The sequence below is a fragment of the Podarcis raffonei genome, chromosome 3 (assembly GCF_027172205.1).
Source record: "Podarcis raffonei isolate rPodRaf1 chromosome 3, rPodRaf1.pri, whole genome shotgun sequence".
Lineage (NCBI taxonomy): Eukaryota > Metazoa > Chordata > Lepidosauria > Squamata > Lacertidae > Podarcis > Podarcis raffonei.
The window spans coordinates 96,856,645-96,874,843 of record NC_070604.1 but is presented as its reverse complement, the minus strand read 5'-3'; the positions used below and the strand labels follow the sequence as shown (position 1 = coordinate 96,874,843).

The following is an 18,199-nucleotide window of genomic DNA, read 5'->3' as shown; positions in this document are numbered from 1 at the left end:
TAGGGCGTCAGCCAATCAGCGCCGGCGAGAGCAGAGGCTGCACAGATTGAGCGGAGCTCGGCAGGTAGAGACGGGCGGAGGGACCGGGGAAAGGGCGGGCGGGGGGAGGCAGAGGGAGAAGAAATAATAATAACCGACAAGTGAGAACGCGCAGATATAAACGATGCAACGTTTTCAAAAGGGCTTCCAAAGCGCGGCTGTGTCTTAACTCTAGCTTTAACTCCTTAGGGTGACCCAACGCTTTCTGCTTCTTAAAAGACAGTTTGGCAGGAAGGAGTTGCAAGCCTCAGTTCCTTTGGGGAAGATTTCATCAGAAGGTATTAAGTTTCGCGCTGCCGTTCTCTCTTTTCTTTTCTCCATTGCATTGTTGGCTGTCCGTGTTTTCTGTTTTGTTTTGCGATCTCGCGTTGTGACCGATTAGCAGCGCTTCTCGCTGCCCCATCCTATGCATGCTTACTCGGAAGGCAGCCGCTCCGGAGCTGCACAGGGTTTGTTTGCTTCCCAGCTCCACGTCAGCGTGTATAGGATTGCAGCCTTACAGCGCGCTTCCTTTGCAGGAGGAAAGCTCCCAGGTAACTTCGTGGGACTGACTTCTGAGTAAACATGGACTGGCTACATGAATGCATACTCTGAAATGAGTTTCAGTTGACTCGCTGGGGTTTACTGCCGAGTAAACATGTTGAGGGATTTGTATGTCATCTGAAATCCTAAGCATGTTTACTTATGAATAAACATGGATGGAATTGAACTGTTAATTTCTCCCCCTTCATATGATTCACCTAAATTCTACTCTATATTTCTAAACTCTGAGTTAAGGGGTCTATGTGCTATCATTCTGCATTGTTGACTTTTGTAAACAAGTAAGATTAGCAGTGTTTGTATTTTCATCACTGTGAAAAAGTGACAGGGTTCAACTGAAGAGAATTGAACGCATAACTTGCACAGAAACTAGACCATGCAGTTGTGGAGAATATATGTTTTGCCATCTCCGTGAAATAATAAGAGGTATGTTATTGATCAATATCTTTTATAAGTAAAAGATATGTTTTTTATAACTGTCTTTACTTGAATTTAAGTCTTATTGATTTCAAGGAAACTTACTTTCAAATAATGCCGATTAGGCTCTTCAGCAGAGCTAAGGCTCCATACCTATATGCAGTAACTTGGTCATATGTCTCATTGAAGTCAGCAGATTCAGTTCTGGAAAAAAACCATGCACTATATCCAGCTGTGCCAGCTAAAATGTAATGGTCTGATAACTATTTGTGCCTCAGCTACCTATGTACAAACTTGCACAAAAACTTCAAGAATATTTACAATGTGGAAGCAAATGTATTGCATTATTCACATGTGTACTGACAAAATTATCCAACCCCCAATTCACTACCCTTAGCTATAGCACATCAAAGCTGCTGACCAGACAAACCCATTTAATGCAAATAAATGGACACAAAATTCCAGATATTGTTAATCAAAATACCGTTTTACAAGTACCCCCAAAATTAAACGAGAGCACAAGTTTGTCCTAATAGTCTTCGTCAATTTATGTAGCATAAATGTCATATTAATTATCTGTTTTCAGAGCAAGAATTGATTCCATCTACCTGCTGAATAAAATAATTTCAATATATCGTGATGAAACAATTGTTACAATAATAGAAAATACTTTTTTAAAAAATACAAATTCAGCTGTATTGCTTGGCACTTTTTTTTGACTGAAGCACTCTGTGATGCAAATGGCATAATCTTTTAGATCAAAACAAATCAGTGCACACCCTCAGAATGCATTAATGCCTTTCACAAATGAGAGTACAACAGCTGTCTCCAAATCTATTTGACGGCTTTTGCCAAAGTAAGATGACAGAAGAAGACATATATATAAGTGCAATGGAAATATTTGCATCTCTTTGTTTTGCTGAGCAACTTAACAGTATATAATATATTTATCCCATGTAGAGTTGAAAATCTGCTTTCCGATACATATGGGGACACACACACACACTCTTAGGAATCAAGAATCCACACAGCATTATTGGAGGTCTCACCACTACAGAAAAGCAGATAGTAAAAACATAATTAACAGTAACATTATGCTGCCTATGTTGCTAAATGTAGACTCTAATTAAGATGTAAATTTTGGATCTGAGCAGTGAATTAAAAATACTCTGGGATGCATCCTACCCAATCACTTCACAGATTTCACTAAACAAGCAAAAAATAATAGGTGCAATTTGAGTGCAACACACCTTCCTAAAAATATTTTAGTAGACTAAATGACTTGTTTGTAGCAGATTTCTTTTGATTCTGTAAAATTTATATGTAATCGATATCGAAACACATTCCTATACACATGGATATCCACTCTTTTAATTCAGATAAAATTTCAATCGCTGTTCTGGCACAAGAGTTTGAAAGTCTTGTTGAATGTGCTGCTTTGTTCAAGCGTCATATAGATCTTAGTCTGCAAAGCTCTGTTCATAAGCAAAAAATATTTGCTGGAATATGGCATCATGTTCATTAAATCATTATTAGGGAATAAAAAAATACTTCATATTTTATTTGGGCTACTGTTTTCTTTTGTGCTGTACTTTTCCATCTGCTAAGCTTTTCATGTCCACATAGTTTCCGCTATCCTTTTTCATGCCCATGTCATCTTGCGCTTCCCCTCCGCATCACCAAATTAACTATTGCTATCTTTCCACCAGACACCTTGCAAGCATCTGTCTTTGCTGATGGTGCTGCTGCTTAGAAGACTACAGCCGTAGCATTATAATTTATGCATTCATGAAAGGCAGTTGGCCTTCTCCCCTGGGATTCAAAATGTCACCTCGACTAGACCTGGGCCTGGAATTTCAACTGCATTCTTGAACTTGGGCACACCAGTTTACAGTTCAGTTATTCTAATAAAATGAAGAAATAAATTAGGCAACTTACCAGATACTATAGCACACTCTAAAAACGCTTGTTTTATTAAAGATGCTTTCTAATTGCACATGAAAATATAATCACAGCAAATGCTTATTACATAATGTCTAAATCACAGAAAATCAAAATCAGGAGTGTGCTCCTCTCTCTCCCTCTCTCTGCTTTACACATATATGCACATGCTAAATCAAATGCTCTAGTGTAAAAATCTTACCTCAAGGAATCCACAAAAGCAATAGTAATGGAATCAAGGCTAGGAGGGTGAGAGAAGCTGTCATGAGTATCTGCACCAGTCAATGAGCACTGCTGAGCACTGTCTACATCTTCACATCCCCTCTGTGTGTATAATTATTCCCATGAAGAGTACTGTACATCTTTAAGCGCCTTCACACTTAAGTGCTACAGACATCTCATTGCATCCAAATTGCCCGACTCCTAAACCACAGCTACCTCAAGGCTACTGAAGTAAAGACTCAGTGGCACTTTGCAGAAGCAGCATAGTTAATTGTGCCAAGCACATATTTACTCAAAATGAACACTGGAGAGAAAAAATATGGGGAGGAAATCTGTGTCTGCCATGCATATTACTATTATTGCTTTGAACCCTAAGTTATATAAAGGGCATTATATACCCCCATACTTCCATATATACTGTTTCCACACCAACAAATTTCATCATTCTTTCAATTAAATTTGAATTAAAGGTGGTTAAATGTTCGTCCTGGATGTCTGAAATTGATCATGAACCAATCAGAGTAACAGGTTTGCTATATCTAGCATTCTGAATAGATTGAAAATAGATATATTTAGCTTTTCAAATTAGATAGAAAAATGTCAGGAAATGCTAAATTTTAAATAGTGGTACTGTGTAACAGGCCCTTTGCGCGCTATACTCCTGTCTTGGAAGTCTTTGCACCATAGTTTCTTCATTTTACAAACACCAATCCTGCATTCACTTATTTGAAGCAAATGTTGCTGATTTCAGCTAAAAGTATTTAGCACTTAAGTGTTAAAAACTGTTTTGCAATTTGTCTTTCCGACTCTTCCTCAGGAAGTACAGTATAGCACATCCCTGGATACAATATAATCCCCTGCCCTCTCTCTCTCTCTCTCTCTCTCTCTCTCTCTCTCTCTCTCTCTGTGTGTGTGTGTGTGTGTGAGAGAGAGAGAGAGAGAGAGAGAGACAGAGACAGAGACAGAGACAGAGACAGAGACAGAGACAGACAACAAAAAAACAGACATACATACACATAGACACACAGCAAGTGACAAGCTTACTCTCTGGATTTCTTTGCATGCTTATATACACTTGAGCAAATGGTAGTAGATTACTACTTTAAAACCGTCAGGCACTTTCATTTATATTTAGCAGAAGTAATGATCACCCTGCCTGGATTTTAGACAAGCTGTATTAAAATATGCTTTCAAATACAAGCACAAACATGTGTGCATGTGTGTGGACGTGTGCACACTGCATCCCTTTTCCTTATATAAACTCAGGCAGGTGGAGCACAAAGTTTCTTCAGTAAGAAGTCATAATAATTATATATCAATATAACATATGCAGTCTAACCGACTGACCACAACAAATGTCCTACATCCACAATTCTTCAGGGCTAGCCCGTTTGTTTATGTTAGTACATAGGTAGGTATAACAGTTACTCCCCCCGCCCAACTTAAAATCTCTATTGAAATGCTCAGGGGGCAGGCAGTACCTTGAAAAAATACAGTATCGTTAAAAAATGCATTACCTATATCTCCCCTCAGTAGTCCATCAAACTCTTTTTCTAGCACGTTTCCTTAGAGAACCACACAGTGTTACTGTCTCAAGCAGCCAAGGAGAAGATGACTGAGGGAATTCAGTCACTCTGTTTAATTAATACAGGATTATTTCACTTTCATTTTGTGAAGCTAATAATATGACTGGTGGAATGTCAGTAAAAATTAAATCGTAAACTAGTGCAGTGCCATGGGGAAACCTTACTTTAGTTATGAAGTATTCCCAGTAGAAATCTTGAAAAATCGTATACATATTTACACTGGCAAAATACCACATGCTGTTTCATGGAATGCTGAAAGAATTCAAGAATCTGTGTGGCATGTATCAGAGAGCAAGAGTTAACGTTTTCAGATTATACATTAATAAGCAGGTTGAAGGTATGTTGTTTCCTGAATGTTAAAGCACCACATGCTAAATGGAGAAGTACGCTCAAGGTCAGTGTTGCATTTTGGACAATCTCAGCTGCTGTGATATTATGATAATCACACTTAAAATATTCGTATAGAAAGAGCAAATTAGGCTTTTCACTAGAAAGATGATTATGATAAACAACAATTCTGAAGGGGACAAATTCATATTGCTTTCCTTCCCCAACAATAAATTGCTGCTCCTTATTAGGACTGTGGTGCTTCTTGTAGAAATAAGTCACCACACTATTCTGTTTGAGTTACCTTTTTATTCTTCAAAGACACTGCGTTCGAAGAGAAAACAATAGCTCACTTCTTCCCCTATACCTAAACTAATATTTAAAAGCTACCAGTCCACAAAACGAAAAAGGTCTCTCGGAAAACAAGCAGGCATCAACACCCATCCTGAAATAAGATTAGGATTGTAACTCTGACCAATTGTGGGACAAGATCAGATAGATCTCCCTCCCTCAACTCCTCTCTCCACAGCTTCCTACCTAAATGGAAGCTCCAGGCACTAAAAATAGAAAAGAAGATGGAGTGCAAATATTTCCCCAGTGAAAACACCAATAATCTTTACCGTGAGCTGACACGAATTGCTTGTTACACTGCCCTAGGATATCATGGCCTGAAGCGACAGCACACACACACACGCACACAAACACACTCAAAGACACTAACCATCTCCAAAGCCACAGTAATGTGTGTTAGTATATGTGCATTTTGCAGCGGCCTTATGAAATCTGACTTCTAGCTGCTACACCTGCCATACAAAGCCCATCATTTGTAGCCTGCCAGGGTTTGTTTTCCCTCTGAATACCTTTGCCCATCTTTCTCTCCTTTCTCTCCCCCTCTATTCACTTTTCTCTGGCATTTATATTATTAATGTTATTGCTATTATTACTGTCCAAGCATAAGCTGATCCACGGGGGAGCCTGTGTAATTTAACCCCTGAAGCGCTAAATTTCTTCACATGTGCCAAAGACACAGGTTTGTTGTTGCCTCTAGCAATATCCCAGGAAGACGAGTGATGGCGGTGTCATATCATCACATAGTGACTTAATCTATTGCGACACCCAGGGAATGGGCAACTGAAAAGATTTACGGAACATGTTTTTAACTGCATACAAACGTGCTATTCCCATTTCCCAATAAGCCAGAGTCACTGGGATCAAACCGGAACAAATTTCACCCACCTTCCACTCCCGGTTCCAAATATTAAGCCCTGTGTCATCCAATCATCCTATTTCATGAGTTGAAATCCCAATGTAAAATATAACTCTGATAAACAGCATTTGTAACCTCTTATTTCTTCTTTTGTTCTTTTCACGTCTCCTGATTAACAAGCAGTCAGAGCGTGTTGAATTGCTGAATAGTGCAGCCTTAGCATGATCGGCCACTCGCTAGAGAAAAGAATCTTACTTCAGTATCCTTTAAAAATGGTCTGACTGGCATCAGAGACATGTTTCAAAAACAACTCGTTAATGAGCAACACCTAAAAGTAGGAAGGGCTTGATATTCACATTTTAATATTTAGCTGCAATAAATATTGACAAAAAGAAAAATCACCTGTACTGTGTAAAGGCAAAATGATATATATTCATTCTCCCACCATGACATGTTAAATATGAGGATCTTTATTTTGCTTTCTGTAAAATTCCATTTCAAGCTAACATGTTAAGATATAATACAAGTTAGGCGTTATTATATCTATGTTTAGATGGAGTTCCAATGGATATTTTTTTTGTCAACCTGGAACACCAATGATCCATTGTTGTGGCAGGGTCAGCAGCTCAGACACTGACTACTGCATTAATATTTTACACCGAGTAGATCTCAGGATCATGTGTGCTTACCACCGTTAGTGACATGAATGATACGCACACAAGTGACATGTATTATTTGGCCCATTTCCATATCTTGGCCTAAAACTACCGTAAGTATGTGTAATTTGCCCAATATCTATTATCCTTCCACCTCTGAAGGGGGAGGAATAACAATGGAAACCAGAATTATTAACATTGCAGAATTGCAGTGCATTGTAATGGATAACATGAGCTCATTCTCCAGACCCACCACATGCCAAAGATTATTAAGGTCATTTTATGTATTTATTATAAAAAAGTATTATAAAAATGTTCCCAAAGTTCAGAAATACAGTGGTATCTTGGTTTAAGAACAGTCCGGTTTAAGAACAATTTGGTTTACAAACTCCACAAAACCAGAAATAGTATCCCAGTTTGAGAACTTTACCTAGGTCTAAGAATGGAATCTGAATGGTGGAAGGGCACCGGCAGCAGGAGGTCTCATTAGGGAAAGTGCGCCTCGGTTTAAGAACGGTTTTGGTTTAAGAATGGACTTCCGGAACGGATTAAGTTCGTAAACTGAGGTACCACTGTATACTGCCTTGAAATGGCTATCACGGCTAATATGGGGACATAGTAGCACAAAACCCTAAACTATGGTTTAGAACTATGTGAAAGAGCCTCAATGCGCCCTATCAAATTATCAGGTTTCTCTGTGCTCCTGTCCTCCTAGTGCATGGCCAGGAGGAAGATTTTTGCCTAGTTTTGATTCACTTTTAAAGAAACTTTGCTTTGAACCAGCAATCCTGGATTAAAGCAAACCCTGATCAGTTTTGTAATAAGCCAAATTCAAACCATGAATTATGAAGCTAACTTATTAAATTGGACCCAGTTTGTTTTAAACTGGGGTGCCTGGTTAGAACATAGCTCTAAACTAGAATTCTGTGAAAGTGAAACTAAACAGGGCGGAACTTTTCCTCCCCGCAATGTGGGAGGAGCATGCTAGCCCAACACTTTGTTCAGGCTCACTCACATAGCGCTAAACGTTTGTTTAGCATTATTGTCTAAACTGGACATAACTTACTGAATTCTTTTAAAAGAGCATTAAAGCAGAAGTGGTGGAGAAAGTATGATTCCTTGCTGTTTTAGGCTTATGGTAGAATCTGTTTTGCTATTTGCTTTTATTATTGGTTTAGTTTTACAGTTGTGCTGATTACTGATTGATACTTTTAATGGGTTTGTGATATAATACTATTTTATTTATCAACAGAATTTTGTTATAACTTGATTAAGTGCAACTAATTAATGAATAAAACATCTAAAGGAAGAAGTACCAGCTATTTGAGGTCAGTGCTACATTTACTGTCCTGGGTTGTGTCAACCTATACTAATCCTATCAGCCCCTGATCTGCTACTTAGATTACTGGCCATGAGCATGAAGATTGACATTTTTTAAAATCAAGTCACCTAACCCTTATGAAGCCGTGAACGTAGGAATTAATAGTCCAATCCTAAGCATACCTACTCAGAAGTCTTATTTAATTCACGGGGGCTTACTTCCCCATAAATGAGTTAGGATTGCAGCCTAAGCCATTGCAGGATTTGAGTGTAATAGCATACCTGCCTACTCAGATACAAGCTCTATTTACTTCAGTGAGTCTTACACCCAGGTAAATATTTATAGGATTTCTACCTAATTGTATCCCTACCCCCAACAGAGTTATGACCATATAGATTTCAAGCAGAAGACATTATTCATGCAATTTATATAGGAACTATACCACCTGATGATAACAAGAACTTTTAAAGGAAAATAATATATTTTAATTCAGGATTTTTCAGCTGCATTGAACACAAATGGCGCTATTGTTACAATCCACATAGCTGTGCTTAGTGCATATATTATGGCTTAGTGAAAATGCAGAGCATGTGGGCTCTTGTCAAGAGATCACAGCTGTTGTGCTGCTGTGCAGCACTGAGCTAAGCCATTGTTATGTACTGAGTTGAATAGGATCCAAACTGCAGCAGTCTGAATGGTCCTAGAACAATAGGATTCAGAATGCAGCAGTCTGATTGGTCCTAGAACAATGCAGCAGTATGATTGGTTGGCAGGAACTACCCAATCATGCTCCAGATAGAAGTGAATCCACAACCTGATTGGCTTACAGTAGAATTCCGGAATTAGCCAATCATGTGCAGCCCATTGTGTAAATAATGTATATAAAGCAGATACTTTGAGGGGACTTTCATTCATTCCTCCTCACCACTATGAGCTGAATAAAGAGCATGAAATCACTTTGCGACTCTGAGTATATTTCAGCCATGCATTTACTTAGCATGTCATCCAAACTCAGGCTCATGATTTCCATCCAGCTGTAACCAAGGTTCTTTTCTAGACTTGTGGCTCATGGTTCATCTGGGAGAGCTAAACCACAAGCCCAGGTTCAGACAACAAAGTAAGCAAGCTGCAGAGCAGCTGCAAAATGAAATGGCAGTTGTGAAGCAGCCACCTCCTCCCTGGTAGCCTGCACATTTGCACTAACCCAGGCAGTATACTGTACTCTTAAATGTGATCTTTTTGCAGCTAGACATTTCCATTATTGTTCATTTCTATTGATCAGTCAGTTAGGCCTATACCATAGTTGTCAACTTTTCCCTTTTCTTGCAAGGAATCCTATTTGGAATAAGGGAATTTCCCTTTAAAAAAGGGAAATGTTGACAGCTATGGCCTATACAATTATTCAGCACCAGTCAACAGAGTTAGCTCTGTAATATATAAATACTCATACTCCCTTTCTTACCAGACTAAGTCATACACCTGCTAATTTGAAAAAAGTCTCCAGTTTTTCTCATTCTTAATATGAAGAAATGGCTTCTGGAAAACAATTGTTTCTTTTTTCCTTCTGACATGGGAGCTGCTAGTGGAAATAGTTTTACACAGCTAATAGAAAATATGCAAACAGCTACTAAATTTCTGTGCTACTAATAAAAACAATTAAACGTAACTTAAAAATAGCCAAATGAACACCTGATAGCAAGAAATGATCAAGATGTACATCATCTTGTAAAACTGGAAAATTATTATGCAACAGTTAATACCAAAATATTGATCCCTTGTTACACAGTTGATACCACATCCCCAAATAGAGACTCTGTATCCCTTGCTAGTCTGAATGTAACGTAGGACCACACCAATACAGTGGTACCTCGCAAGACGAAATTAATTCGTTCCGCGAGTTTTTTCTTCTTGCGAGTTTTTTGTCTTGCGAAGCACGGTTTGCCATAGGAATGCATTGAAAATCAATCAATGCGTTCCTATGGAAACCGCCTTCAGACCAGGTCCGGGGACAGTCTGTCCCCCGACCTCTTCTGAAGGCTGGGGGGGGGGGACAAGGGCTTTTCATCCCACCGCCAGCCTTCAGAAGGCTGTTCTGAAGGCTGGCGGTGGGAAGAAAAGCCCTTCTCCCCACCTCCCGCCCCGCAAGCTCCGGGAACAGGAAGGCTTCGCTGCCGCCCGCCAGCATTTTAAAATTGCCCCGGGACAGCGGAGAAGCCTCCACTGTCCCGGGAAGGCAGGCTCCCCCCCGCCTGCCTTCAAAAGCCGTCGGGATAGCGGAGAAACGCGCTGCGCTTCTCCGCTATCCCGGGAAGACAGGCAGTCGGGAGCAAAGACTTTTGCCCCCCGCCGGCCTTCAGAAGAGGTCCAGGACCTCTTCTGAAGGCGGGCGGTGGGCGAAAGTCTTTGCTCCCGACCGCCAGCATTTTAAAAGAGGTCCCCGGAGATTTCCCTATGGGCTTTCTTCTTGCGAAGCAAGCCCATAAGGAAATTCGTCTGGCGAAGCACCTCGAAAAACGGAAAACTCTTTCTTCTTGCGAGTTTTCCGTCTTGCGAGGCATTCGTCTTGCGAGGTACCACTGTATACTTTGGCACCTGAGTCAGATAATGCAAATAGTAGCTTCCCCATGGTAAACAATGTTCCAAAATTCAGTTTCCCCCTACCTTTTATAACAAAAACAGATTTATAACAAATCTGGTGTCTGCACAGCAGCCTCAGTCTGTCAGCAGGGGCAGCCCTGATGTAGCTACATGTCAAAGATACTATTGTCTTGTCTTAACGTCTCTCTTTCTTTCAATACTCTCCTCACCTGCAGCACTTATCTTTGACTTAGTATCTCTGTAATTAATTGAAACTGGCTCCTCCTAAGCTTTGTCACCTTTCACCTATCAGATTGGGTTTGAATTCCCCTGCCCCAACCTTGAATACTCTTCATGTACATAACTGGAGACCAACTATTGAATGTATGTCTTTAGTCTTCTGCCATAGTGGCTATAGAGATGGTGTTGATCTTTAGTACACATACAAAATACAGAATTAGATAATCATATAAGTTAGGAAAATATGTGTTTTTCCACTTGAAATGTATACAAATAATCTCCAGTACAACTTAATTGGGCAGAAAATTATCACTGGAGCCTTTAATAGAAAGCTCAATTCATTTCGCTGGGACGCAGGTGGCGCTGTGGGTTAAAACCACAGAGCCTTGGGCTTGCCGATCAGAAGGTCGGTGGTTCGAATCCCCACGATGGGGTGAGCTCCCATTGCTCGGTCCCAGCTCCTGCCAACCTAGCAGTTTGAAAGCACGTCAAAGTGCAAGTAGAAAAATAGGTACTGCTCCAGCGGGAAGGTAAACGGCGTTTCCGTGTGCTGCTCTGGTTTGCCAGAAGCGGCTTAGTCATGCTGGCCACATGACCCAGAAGCTGTACGCTGGCTTCCTCGGCCAATAAAGCAAGATGGGTGCCACAACCCCAGAGTCATCCGCAACTGGACCTAATGGTCAGAGGTCCCTTTACCTTTACCAATTCATTTCAAATATGGCATCTCCAGAGAAAAAATTCTGAAGCAATATGGGGGGGGGGATGTTTGAGTGTGTGTGTGACCTGAGATGGAATGAGTTGTACTCACGTCCTGCTTGCAGACTTCCCACAGGCTTCTAGTTGGCCACTCTTGAGAACAGGATGCTGAAGTAGACAGGCCATTGGCCTGATCCAGCAGGCTCTTATGTTCTTAATGCACATTAAGTTTTATGTAAGCAACAAAGGAAAAATTCATGATACCCTTCAATTTTCAAGAAACATCAATCAAAGGCAGAAGCACTGCAGTCTCTGTGACAAAACTTTCTTGTGAAATCTTGGACTCTTCCTGAAGCTACTCTCCTTACAGTGACACTAGTGAGTGACTCAGCACCTCAAAACATGTGATTCACTGGCAACAAAAGGAAAAAGTTGCTTTAATAGAAAAGGTGCTTTTTTAACAAACCCTTTATCCACAAGTCCCATGTCAGAAATATGTGCATTCTAAACCAAAATTAAGGGCAATCAAATTAAGTAAGCAATACAGATTACAAGTAGCTGCAGCAACAGAAATGCCCGCTATACCTCCTTCCCAAAATCCTGAGAAAGGAGATGTGCCTGCTGCTGAAACAACATCAGTGTCATGGCGAGAAATACCTCAGAGGGTAGGTCATTCCAAAGGTGAGGGACCACTACAAAGAAAGCCTGCCCATGGGCCCCCGCCCCACAAATCTCATTAGATGTGAGAACCACCACCAGTGCTTCCCCTGCACATCTAATTTTAATGCTCTCCCTGTTAAACTTAAGGCTAAATAAAAGTTTCTTCAGTACCAGACCCATGGTGTGAAATATTTCACCAGAACATCAGCTGTGATCTTCAAAGTGACTGTATAACACTTCAGACTTCAGGGTCAGACTGCTTTTTAAAAATGCAAATATAATATGATGCCATCAGACAAGGCATTAACAAAAGGACAACAAAATATTTTGGTAACACTTGATTGTCCATTTCCTTTTGTACCATTCATATTTGTTTTTTGAAATCATTAAGTCTGTCCTCAGTAATACATTCGGCAGTAAAACAAGAATGATTTCTCTTTCAGTAACTATCTAAATAAATTCTCAAAGTCATATTGAATTAGTTCCTTGTATATCATGTTCCTTCGAAACAAGTGTTTGAATTAAGAGTTTCTAGATGAAGTCAAGTACTTAAAGCAAATCAGAATTTTTTGTCTTCAGCCACTATGAAAACAGAGATTCAAGATGAAAAGACCGTCTTGCCTTTTTTCCTAGCTTACACGGCTCGGCTCGTTTATTTTCCCAGTAGACACACTTGCAAATCAGGCTACAGCTACACTTGGAAGTGCAGGGGTCTAGCTCCTGACCTCAGTTAGGTTAGTCCATCCCAGCTGAAGAGCTCCCCCTTAGATCACTGACTTGCTATTATTCTGTGGTTAATAGGCCTGACCTGTGCAATATATATAATAAAAACCTGGCTACAGTCCTATCTCTAGTTTGAATGCATACCAATTCTGTATCCGACGCTTGCTATATAATGAAAGGCAAACAATGAAAGGGCCAAATCAGTTTTACCAAAAATATATTTGTCCAACAGTGTGGTGCAAAGATGCTCCCAATTTAGTCTGAGCTGTTTATGTTGCACTGGATGAGGGAGTTAAAAACAGCACCACATAAAAATCAAGGCTTCTTGTGAGAGAGATGCGTTTCCTTTCAGACAGCTTTTTCTTTAACCTGTGGCTAATTAAAAAATAAATAAATCCTGGCATCTATGGGAATTTTCTTACAACCAGGAAGCCTGTTAAAGAGAAAGTAGCAGCATAACTCTCCCCCCACTCCAGCATAGCCCCCTTATGTCACATTTGCATTTCTATTCCGCTGAACTGCCTGACAATGAAGCAAATGGGTTTGCCTTATCTGTACAATTCTGGACAACAGAGATTTCTAAGCCATACAAAAGAACAGCCTTACCATTCAGCGGTTCAACACTTTCCACTGCAGTCCCCCAAGATCCTGTGGGGAATGCTGTCACATAAACACCTGTCCCTACCAAAAACAAAAACAAAAAAACCCACCCTTAAACTGTTACATGTCATGGGCCGGGGGGGGGGGGACTAATTTAAAACAAAACAAAATATCTAGCATGATTTTCTCTAAAGGAAGCTAACCTCAAGAGGGGATGAAGAGGAAAGAATTATTAAGACCCCACTATTAAAAGCTTAACCCCAGATTAAATTATGTACTCTAGGAATGTCGGGGGGGGGGCATACAGTTTATACAAAATTGCTGGTCCCCCCCCCCACACCTTTGTTTTGGCGCCACCAGAGTAGGGCTCCATCAGATTCAATCTACATGCAGAAAAAAAGAATTTAAACCTGCCAATTTGCTGTAGTTTTAAAAAAATCAAATAAGACTTACAAGGCAGTCCTGATGACTTGTGCCTGTGAGAATATTTCAAACTAATTCCTTTAAAATTAACATCTTTCCACTGATAAGTTAAAAGCAATACCAGATTACCAGTCAGGCACTAGCTGAAATCTCCAGATCAGCCCTGTGTTATGATGAGACTTACACCAGCTATAACACTGACTAGGACTTATAAAGGCAAGAAAAGTTCTGATCCAGAAACATCCAAGCTTCATGCTAGCTGTTATATTCTGTCTCCTTATGCCAGTTCTCTGACTTGTACACAGTAAAGCAGATATCATGGGAAACATGGGCTTCAAAGAATATCCATGGGAAGAACTGGAACCATAAGGGAATCTGGTAGACATGATCCAAGGGTATAAGCAACTATCAATATCATACATTCCCATAATAGCATAGTTGCTGTTTCCCATGACTCGATCCCATAGCTCTTTGGCAAACTATAATAAAAAGGCTACAGTAAGATATTAAAATCATGCAGGAGGAAAAACTTACATGAGATGTAACCACACCAGCTTCCCCACAGGCCAGTTATGCTGTTGTGGGTAGTACCCAAAAGACTATGGTAATGAATCAGATCACTGGTGACCAATGTGCATTCTAGTCCAGAGATGATCATAGTCCAAAGGAAGATTCCTAAGGGGAAGCAGGAACTATTTCCTAACATAATTTAAGAAGGTACCTGAGCCCTATTGAGAAATTGTTCACTACATATAGAACTAAATATGGTCGCACCCCAAACACCATGCTTTGAGACCAACGTATCTGTAAAGGGGCAGCTATACACATTAAATTGAACATGTGCAAGCACACCACATAACTGAGAAGCCTGAAAAAAAACGAGTCCCCCTATATGTGTTTAGGCTGACGTGTAGCTGAATTTCTGAATAGGACTAACGATTGATTGCCAGTGAAATCTATGGAAGTAATCACCAACATTTCCCAAAGTTCTTTCCACTGGTGTCTTAGAATGGTGGTTTTCACAGTGCATTCTGGGGATTCCTGGTGTCCTTCAGAAACTCGCCAGAGGTTCCTCAAGGATAAAATCCATAAATCTCCACAAGCTTCCCTGAATGGCTTGTTTGCCACTGCTGATTTTCTCCAGCAACATGGAACCACAGGGGAGTGCTGTGACCAAAGCATCTATTTACATGAAGCAATGGTGAGGCTCAGGAGACCTAGCCAGTGCTATGCATAAACTTTGTCCTCGAGAACACGCTTCTGAATCAAATGTACAGCACAGGTTCCCTGGGAAATGTACAGGGGTTCCCTGGAAAACTAACTGAGGTGGAAAGAGTTCCTTGAAAATGTAAAGTAAGAGCATTGTTTTCAAAGAACATCTCAAGGGACCATGTAACTCTTCTTCTTCCCCACAGTCTGAGGATGAGTGAATATAGAAAGCAGAACTTACTATCTTATTTGGTGAGATTGCAACAGTTACAAATTCTATTACTATATGGTCACAGTCCTGGTAAAAAGTTACTTTCTACGCCAAGATGTTTTTCAGCACTGCTATCTGGAGCTGAAAACCCCTATTCCCCTTTCATTTCTCAATATATATATATTTTTTGTATGTATAAAGGGAAATTAAAGAATAATAAAAAATGAGAAATTTGAATTTAGGTATGAGTAAGAGAGAAACCTATAAATAGCATTGTTAGATTACTGGTTGACATCCATCATAATCTTCAACAATATGTGTGATGCACCATTTTATTTTATTAGTATTTGGTTATGAATTATGCACCATATTCCATCTGTTCCTTTTGCTGGCTCTTTGCCACCACAGCCTCAGTACTTCACAGTTTTCAATATGTCATTCTAGTTTGTTTACTCCAAGACCCATTTGTTTTGCTTTTTCTCTGATATCAACTATTCATCCTTTTGTGTTTCTCTCTGTAGCTTTCAGCTTCTGTTCAAATGTTTATATTTCTGTTCCATTTATCATAGTTGACAGTATATGCTATACAGGTGTCAAGACAGGCTAGCAAAGGTTTCCTCTTCTTCAGCTTTCCATAAATATGCAGAATTGCTGGCACGAGGGGGGAAATATTAACAGTGGGTAACTGAGAAAAGGGGATTACTTTAAGATGCAACTGAATAAGTCGCCATCCCTACTTTCCCATTTATCTCTTATTTTGGGGGGGATTTGGTATTTTGTTTGCAAAGTCAATTAAAAATACAGAAAATCCAACACCTCAATTCACCATGCTGGAGGGCAATTGGATGAAGAGAAGGTGTGTCCCTGCCCTCCTCTGTCTGGCTCTGCCACAAAAATGGCAGGTTGGAGGAAGCTATCACAAGCAACTTCCCCACTAGTGGTAGGCAGTGGAGACTCCTGAAATGGGGGCTGGGCTGGCACAGGATCCACTGGATCCTGAACTGGCCCTGCTGGCATCAAGTAAAAGCAATGGGTCTGATCTGGGCCTCTTCACTTTGCCAGGATGGGAGTTGGCATACCAAAGGGACATTTTTCCTGCCCCCCCCCAACACCTTTTACCCTGGCAGTATAAGGGGCAGAGCTATGGATCAAGTTGCAATAATGCCATCCAAAGATTAGGATTATATGACTCATTAAAAAAAATCACAAAGGACTCATTAGAGATCCACTTGGGCTAGTAATCATTTGGATAGTTCTAGGCAGGCAATCTGTATCCATTGGTCAGTGGCCAAGGATATAAGAATGGGAGATTGGCACAGAGCAGTACTGATCTGTTTACGGAATCAGGCCTGATCCAGAATTTGAATTACTGTTAATAGAGTCTAGACGCAGGGAATTTTGATACAGTGGTACCTCGCAAGACGAATGCCTCGGAAGACGAAAAACTCGCAAGACGAAAGAGTTTTTCGTTTTTTGAGTTGCTTCGCAAGACGAATTTCCCTATGGGCTTGCTTCGCAAGACGAAAACGTCTTGCAAGTTTGTTTCCTTTTTCTTAAAACCGCTTGAAGAGGTGCAGTTGCGACTTGACCGTGCTTCGCAAGACAAAAAATTCGCAAGACAAAAAAACTCGCAGAATGAATTAATTTCGTCTTGCGAGGCACCACTGTACTTTGACTAATCTAAGCATGCAGCAAAAGGAGGTAAAATAACCTTGATTTCAGCAGTTGCCTGGTAGCCCACACATGACAATGAATTGCATGCAGGCGAGTATACAAAGTTGAATGCAGGCGAGTGAGTGGGCTGGTAGAGGAGGGATTTAGTGCTATGTGCCTCCTTTATGTAGTGGGCTGCCAAAGGAGGAAAGCCCCTGCCTCCAAACCAAACACAGAAACGGGTAGGCTGCTGGAAGGGGACCAAACTCTTTGTCCCTCTCCTGCCAGCTCTAAGCAGGCTAGGAAGAATGTTTGCAGGTAGCAATGTTTGTAGGCTTACACAATGCTGACATAGCAGAATGCTGGCAACCCTTCCCCTTCACAAGCTATTGTGGCGCAGCCTATTCGATCACTACTACAGCCTTCTACCACCTGATTCTACTGGATATTGGTTGTCTGGGGAAAGGTCCCCAGAAGACCTCGATTGAACTGCCTCGCCTTCCTTCTTGACTGTGAGACTTATATCTACAAATAAAAGCAATTTCAGCAACTGCATCAATTCACTCATTCTTCACCTCATACACCTCACCAAATTTTAAATCTATTGAACTCATTCATTCATCCTATTTACCATATTTACTCGAGTCTAATGTGCCACCGAATCTAATGCGCACCTCAATTTTTAGAACCTTGAAACAAAACAAAAAAGTATTTGCTGGCAAATGTAAATGTGCCATCGATTCTAACGCGCTCATTGATTTTTGCAACGTAATTTGGCCAGAAAAGGTGAACATTAGATTCGAGTAAATACGGTATTTCAATCAAAAGTATTATCAGAATATTTCCACCACATATCTAACATTTTAATTACTGTAACACACTGAAGGCTTTAATTTTTTTCAGTACAGTTTTGCATGCTGAACTATTTTGCAAACTGTAAAACAGTACACA

General features: G+C 40.4%; 1 protein-coding gene and 1 long non-coding RNA gene across 10 annotated transcripts in view; one reads left to right on the top strand and one right to left on the bottom strand.

Moving 5' to 3' along the window:
* The window catches only part of ESRRG (estrogen related receptor gamma), a 484,515-nt gene that overhangs the window by 198,149 nt on the left and 268,167 nt on the right, over window positions 1-18,199 (bottom strand). The window lies entirely within an intron of this gene.
* LOC128411132 (uncharacterized) lies at window positions 121-15,791 on the top strand. Its single transcript, XR_008329702.1, has 3 exons — window positions 121-317; window positions 8,188-8,263; window positions 15,591-15,791. It is a non-coding gene; the product is annotated as an uncharacterized LOC128411132 (long non-coding RNA).